Here is a 7,031-nt window from a genome sequence, read left to right as displayed (position 1 = left end):
TCAGGCAGTTGGACTAGATGATCATTGTGGGTCCCTTCCAACTGAAATATTCTATTCTATTCTATTCATATAGTCATGGTGCTGTGCTATACAACTATGTCTTCTTGGTATAACTTGAGGGAATGACCTTCTCCACAGAATCCTTCCTGCCTGAGAGCCTCCTGAGGCATGGGTTGGACCAAGTTGTACAGATTCTGTAGACTGTTTCCCTACTACTCAAAGCTGCTATAAGCATTTCCCCCAGGAGGATGCAGGCCTTTTCTAGGTCTGGAATGCCAAACTAGCCAAGTACAAGTGTCAGAAGCACCTGCAGAGCAGGACCTTGCTCAGGTAGAATTCAAGAGCAGAACCATGACCTCTGAAGGGAGTTCCTTTGTGCACTGCCTAGGGCCTGCCATGCCCCCATCACCAAGCAGTTGTCCTGCAGAGTAATCTAACATTTGCTACCACTTTCCATGAATTCCAGATCATCAGCTGCAGACAAGCAACCAATGCAGCAAAGGATGGCCCCTGAAAGGCATCCAAGGCAGCTAGTTCATCACTGCCAGATATTCCCATTCAAGGCAGGTGATCTGGCATTAAGTTTGAATAGGTGAGGTGAGGACTTTACCATACAAGGATAGGGGACTTCAGGCTAGAACACTTATTTTTGTTTCTAAATGTATTCTCCACTTTAAAGGTCATCATATTTTATTTAACAGACATTCATGAAGTACATGATCACATATGCTTCACTCTTGATTGGAAGCCTGACTCTAGGCAAGAAAATAGAGTTATGCTCTTTTGTTAAATTCCACTTTGTTTTGAGCCACGCTTCATTACAATGGGGAAACTTTGAATTTCTATGCCTATTTTCCATGTTAAAGCCAGGTGAACTTCAGTCTTACTTCCCTTCTTTGACAGTCTTTCTTTCTCTGTCCCACTCAGGCCCTAGTCAGATGAAACTGCATTTAATTTCTTAGGGTTTCATAGTATTCTAATTTGTCTTTTTGAAGAGAGACCACTTTCTAGTTTCCAAATTCCAGTGGGGCAATGGAGCAGTGTTGTTTTCTGAACTGACTTTCAGAAGTCTATCCTTGACAGCAAATTTATGAGAGAAATGAAGGTGCTTTGTGTTTGACAACAATACAGGTTGGGTTTTTTTTCCTCTTTCCAAAAATTCTTGAATCCAAGAACATTCCTCTTGTCTCTTCACTTTGTGCCCGTGGGAACTAATGCCTCTTCACTTCTAAACATGATTCAGTTGTCTTCCATGTAAGTCCTGTCACCTGAAACTTTTCTGATTCTGGGACCAAATTGTAATTCTGTAATTTCTCAGAAAAGAAATTACATTATCCCAAGTTATACATCAGGGAGCTGATGCAACAGAGTGCAGTGTGCTGAATACGGTCTGGTGAGTGCAAAAGTGGCTCACAGACTGCTGATCCTGACTATTTTCACTGGTGATCTGGAGCTGTAGGATCAGAGTAAGATCAAAAAGGCTTGTCTATGGAAAGGCAGTCTACCTCCATTGTGTTATCTTCTTTGGGCACAGCTGAACTGCCAACAGGAATGACGTGGTTCCAGGTGACATGAGTCTTCAGAAGTGACCCTTCATGATGTGCTTGTTCTTGTGAATATTTGCGATGGCAGTGGTGTTTACAATTGCCTAGAAGGACTAGAAAGACTGAGTTTCCCTCTGTGATGTTACTCTCCTCCCCTTCTGTGAGCAGGCTGGTTTATGAGACCAGTGCAGAGACTGAAAGGTTGTGGTGGTTAGGGATAATGACAAAGGGTGAGGAAGCAAGCCACCCGGGGGAAAAAAGAATCTGTACAGCATGAATATTAGAAGAATCTTTCTGGGACTGTAGCAAGGTAACTCTTCAGCAGTCAGTATCCCTGAGGGCTTCCCATCTGATATGTGCTCTAGAGATGGCCCAGGGGCCTGTGGCTTGATCCACACAACACAATCCAGCCTGAGGCACCATGAGAGGGGCAGCACTTGAGGGCATCCTGAGAGACCAGTGCAGACTTATCCAGTCTGATCCACTGAAAAGAACACTGGATTCCAAAAACCTGAAACATTCTTCTATAACACACGGGAGTACACACATTCACCTAGGACATACCTTACAAATACTGTGACCATAATGATACTATTACCAAATTCAAATTTAAAACTATGGTGCAGTTTTGCCAAACTCTCATTACGCTGAAAGGTGTACAGACTCAGTCCTGTCCAGTTTCACCCTTTAAGTAGCATACTCCCCTGCTACTCCCCTTGTTAAAATAATATCTTTTGGGAGTTTTGAGAGCAACAGCACAAAATACCAACACTCTTCTCTGTGTTTTCTTTCTTGCCTTTGTCTACACGCTACCACTTCAGTTGCAGGTGTTGTTGTTACTATGAATACTAGGAAAAACACATCTTTGTAAATTGTCCACAGAAGTCTAAGAGCAATGCAAGGGAACACAATTACATAGTAAGAGTACAAAAGAGTACAGTATAATCCCATGTGCTTGAAACAGAGGTTCCCAAGTAGGCACTTCCAAATGCAAAAAGACCTGAGAAAAATATACTTTCCTGAAATATCTTTTTAAATTTGCAGAATTTGCACTCATTTGTAGAAATAAATCTCTAGAAACATACCTATGAGAGCAAGTATATTTTCAAGTAGTAATTATTTTCAACAGAGTAATGCCACGAGTTCATTCATTAAAGAGCAGACACATTTGCTATTCTAAAGCTGCTACATGCTGTAATTGGTATCATGAAAACATGAGTTAGACCTCTAAAATCATAGCAGAAACTTAAAAATAACCAAATAGCTGCTCTTTTGGGGATTTGTACCTTTAGAAATCACAAGAAGCCTTTCTCCAAAACTGTTGGAACTAATTTTCAAAAGTGGAATCTGTTTTGAAAGTGTTTAACTGAACACCAGGGATTGATACCTCAAGAAAAAAATGTTAAGACTTGGTATAAAATGACAGGATCCAGTAACAAGGCTTATCACAGTGTTTTACTTATCTGCTGTGACTCATGTGTACTACACAAATTTCTGAGTTTAACATCTACCTGCCTGAAAATTGTCACCCAGTAATTAGCAGCTGACAGACAACATTTATTTGCATGCTTATTTTTTAAGTTCAAAGATAAGCAATGAGGATAATGAGATTTCCTATGAACTACCTTATTGTGTTGCCTCAAACCACCTTTAACAGAATTAACAATACACCTCAGAATCCTTGTAAATACTGAGTACATACAAAGAACGCCAAGAAAAAATATCTGAAGCTATCAAAGAAAGAAATTCTGTGAAAAAACACTGACATCAAAGAAAAATAGACAGAGCAAATACTGTGAAACAATCTGTTATTGAGCTAGTCAGTGAAGGGCAATGACACGACTGCTGTGGAAAAAAAAAAATCCCTTACACATTTTGAGTCCTATCCCAGGCAGCTGCTTGAAGGATCATCGCATATGCTAACCAGCTCATCATGTTCCCTCCCTGCTATTCTCACAACTCTTTTAGCATGTCCTTTCATTAAACAGACATTAACTTTTGCCTCTGTTTGATCCATGTTAACATCCAACTCCGAACTGTTACATTTCAAAGACACAAGGTCTTGTGCACTTTTTCTCACCCTGACCCTCATTCTTGTAGTAACTCCCCCTTAAACATCCCAGCCTATCTCATAATCCTTCTTGAAAACCCTACTTAAAAAGTCTTGAGAACATTCATGCAATAGCGTGCAAAGATCACAGACTGTCATACAGACCAATAATGTTCCAGTATTTCCTTATATTCACTCAATTGCCTTTCCATTAGCTAATTTTAGATGCTTAGATCTCCAGAGGCTGCCTTATTGTTCTGTGTTTGTATAGCACCTGGTCCTTGGTTTGGGTTCTTACTGGCAGTGATGCAAATAAATATTTTGACATAAAGATAAGACTTCTAAAGGCTCAAAAACCAAAGGGAGAAGAAAATTAGTTATTTTTAAATCTACTTTATGATTTTGAAGGTCTGTCGTTTTAAGAACACTGACTGATAAAACCATTAATGCTGGTTTGAAGTGAGGGTAGGAGGAAATGTTTGTACAAAGCAAGTATTCTGATTTTCTTATCTTCTGCAAGGGAAAGAGACCTAAACCCTGATATTTCACACCGCCTTACAGAGTTGTAGTCTAAGCATATCCACAAGACTAGAAGCTTTTCAGGAATGTGCAGAGCTTGGATCGTTGGAAAGTGTTTTTGTTATTTATTTCTCTTTAGTAGAAGAACTCTAACTGCATGACTGTGTCAAAGAAGACAGTGACATTTTGTCTAGTAAAGAAAGAAAGAAAGAAAGAAAAGAAAGAAGTGTCCAAAGCCAGAGTAGAAGGAGCAATGGTGAGCAAGCAAGCAGGAAAAACCTAGAGACAAAACTGTAGTACCAGACCCTGCATAAGCAAGCCTCGTTCAGAGCTGTCTCATTATTGAGCCATTCCACTGCAACACTTATTCACAGATTCAAAGAATGGGGCTGGATGCTGAAATTAAGTGTCGCTCATAAACACCTAGAGGCCAGAGTGGACATGTAGATGAGCCAATATGATATGGGGACCAGAAAGTCTAATGATACTCTTTAATGTAACAGTGAGGGATAGAGAACCAGGATAATAATTTACTGAGGTGTTAGCACTATAAAAATGATGGAAGGGCTGAGAAAACATCCTTTCAGTGAGATGCAGGACTCGCACACACTAGTAAGTGTTACTGCAGAGTAACGAGTTGCCACATGTCAGCTGACCCACAGTCACCATCTGTGTACTCAATCTTGGTTTGTGGCGAATGCAAAGCAATTCAAATTAGCTCAGCCCTCTTTTAAAGAGAGGAGTTGATCAGCTTGGTTTATCAAGAAACAAAACTGAGAAATTATTTCACTACAGTGTACAAGAACGCTCACAGGCAGAAAAGTCTGAGTACTGAATAGCTCCTTAACCTACTGAAAAAAATTGTAATAACAAGCAATAGCTGGAAGACACAGTAATCATGACGAGTCACTGTCATAAAACACTAACAGAAGCAGCGGATTCTCCAAGCTGTTGAGTTTTGATATCAAGACTGGACATCTTCTAGAAGGTTCACCCAAGCACAAATCTTTAGGTTCAGAAAAAGGAGAGCTGAGTCAAATGCTCAGTCTGTCAAGCAAAAAGGCCTCACAGTTTCATTAGGATGGCAAATTTTTTGATCTATTAAGTTAAAGATCAGAAGATATCACTGCAATCATCTCACCTAACCTGCTGTGTAAATATGGTCTATAGAATTTAAAGATTCATTGCATGATGATACTGTCTTAGTTGTATATATTCCAAAATCAAACTGAAAATGCAACCACTAGAGACTGCATTGATATGCTGCAGATTCGGACTATACCTGATAGAAGAGCTGTTGTAAAAAGTTAAAATCTAGTATTATTTGCCTTCAGACCCCAAGTTTTTTATCCCCTTCAAAATTTCTAAATAAATAAACCACATTGGAAGGTAGGATAGACAGTTTTAGAATGCTAGTGTTTACTAAGTTTGGATAATAGTGTGATAAGTATTGCTCTAAAGGTATCACCATCAGCTGATACAAAAAAGGAGATGCAAGATCACACATATTTTTAGCAAGAATGAATATTTATACTCAACCTAGTCACAAATATACTCATTTATTATGTGACATACAAATACAGACAGGAAGTTTAATGCATTAGCATCAGAACAATTTATACCTGTACATGCCCCATTAACTGAAACATGCAGAAGTCTTAACAAGGAGAGAGGTTAATAATACAAAGTTATACGGAGACAGAAGTTAAAAGCAAAATAACGGTGGCAATTTTTATGAGAGAAAATTAGGAACAATTAGAATGGAGAAACTAGTAAGAGTTAAAAAAGGAAAGAACATGCATATAGTCACTGTTCATTCATCTGCTTTGCTACAACCAGTAAAATAAATATGGTTGACAAGCTTAATCATTTATGTTAAAGGAGAACTTCTCATAACACTAGCAAGGATTACAAAGGGCAGTAACATCTCGGTAGGCCTGCAGTTATTTATTTGGACATTTTACAAACTGCAGCAAAAGAGAACCTGCTTACTCATCTGAATTCCCTGGAGAGTTTTAAATCACAGTAATAAAGAATCACTTATAGAAAGCTAATAACTGTATCACCAGAGGGGAGTGAAAGAGCCACAGGAGAGTTTCTGGGCCAAAATACAGACTTCCAAAGCTTTCTGCACTAACAGGCTGGAAGTCCTAAAGGCTTTGAGGCCAAGAGAAACCACCAGCGTGGATCCCATCCCCGGATTCCCAACGCAAACAACCACCATGCCCACTCGGTGACACCTTGCCAATCTCCCTTCTGCCGCATCAGTCATGAATGCCACTGCTGGGGCTGAGTTTTGCCTGTTCTGCCTCAATTAATCCTTGTGGCTTTATATTAAAGAACAAAGCGTCTCCTCCTCTGATAACAATGCTTCCTCTTCCGAGCACAGAAAAAGCTAAGAATCTAGATATAAACGTTACTTAGCCCAAAAGTATTTTCACACAGACCTCTCAGGAACTACAGCATTTCTCAACTTTAGCTCCCTCGAAACTAGGCAGTGAACTCGTCAAACAGATTAAACTGTCGAAATATAGATTATGAACTGTGAGGGAAGTGACTGTTCCTGCCATCTCCGGGCAGCCACAGAGGACAGTGCGGAGACCTGTCCTGTGGGCTTCCACCCGCCCCTCCTTGCATCAGGTAGGCATTGCGCCTCACCTTCCCCTGCCCTTGGGTTTTTGTTGTTGTTAAACACGGCCTTAATTACACGGCTGGATTTGTCCTGCCTATCCCTGGGATCACCCAGCCGGTGCCTGCCGTTAGAGCCGCGCTGTTCCCCCCCACCTCAGCCCACTCCTCCCTCCCTGGCGGGGGTCGGGAAGGAGGGCGGGAGCCGCCATCTTCTCAAGGCGGGCGCCGGGGGGCGAGTGCCTGGCTGCAGGTCTCCTCCGGGTGTGTGGAGACTGGAGTGGGGGGGG

Source organism: Haliaeetus leucocephalus, unplaced genomic scaffold, assembly GCF_000737465.1.
Source record: "Haliaeetus leucocephalus isolate CR32 unplaced genomic scaffold, Haliaeetus_leucocephalus-4.0 Scaffold217, whole genome shotgun sequence".
NCBI classification, from domain to species: Eukaryota; Metazoa; Chordata; class Aves; order Accipitriformes; family Accipitridae; genus Haliaeetus; species Haliaeetus leucocephalus.
This window is presented reverse-complemented; position numbering follows the sequence as displayed.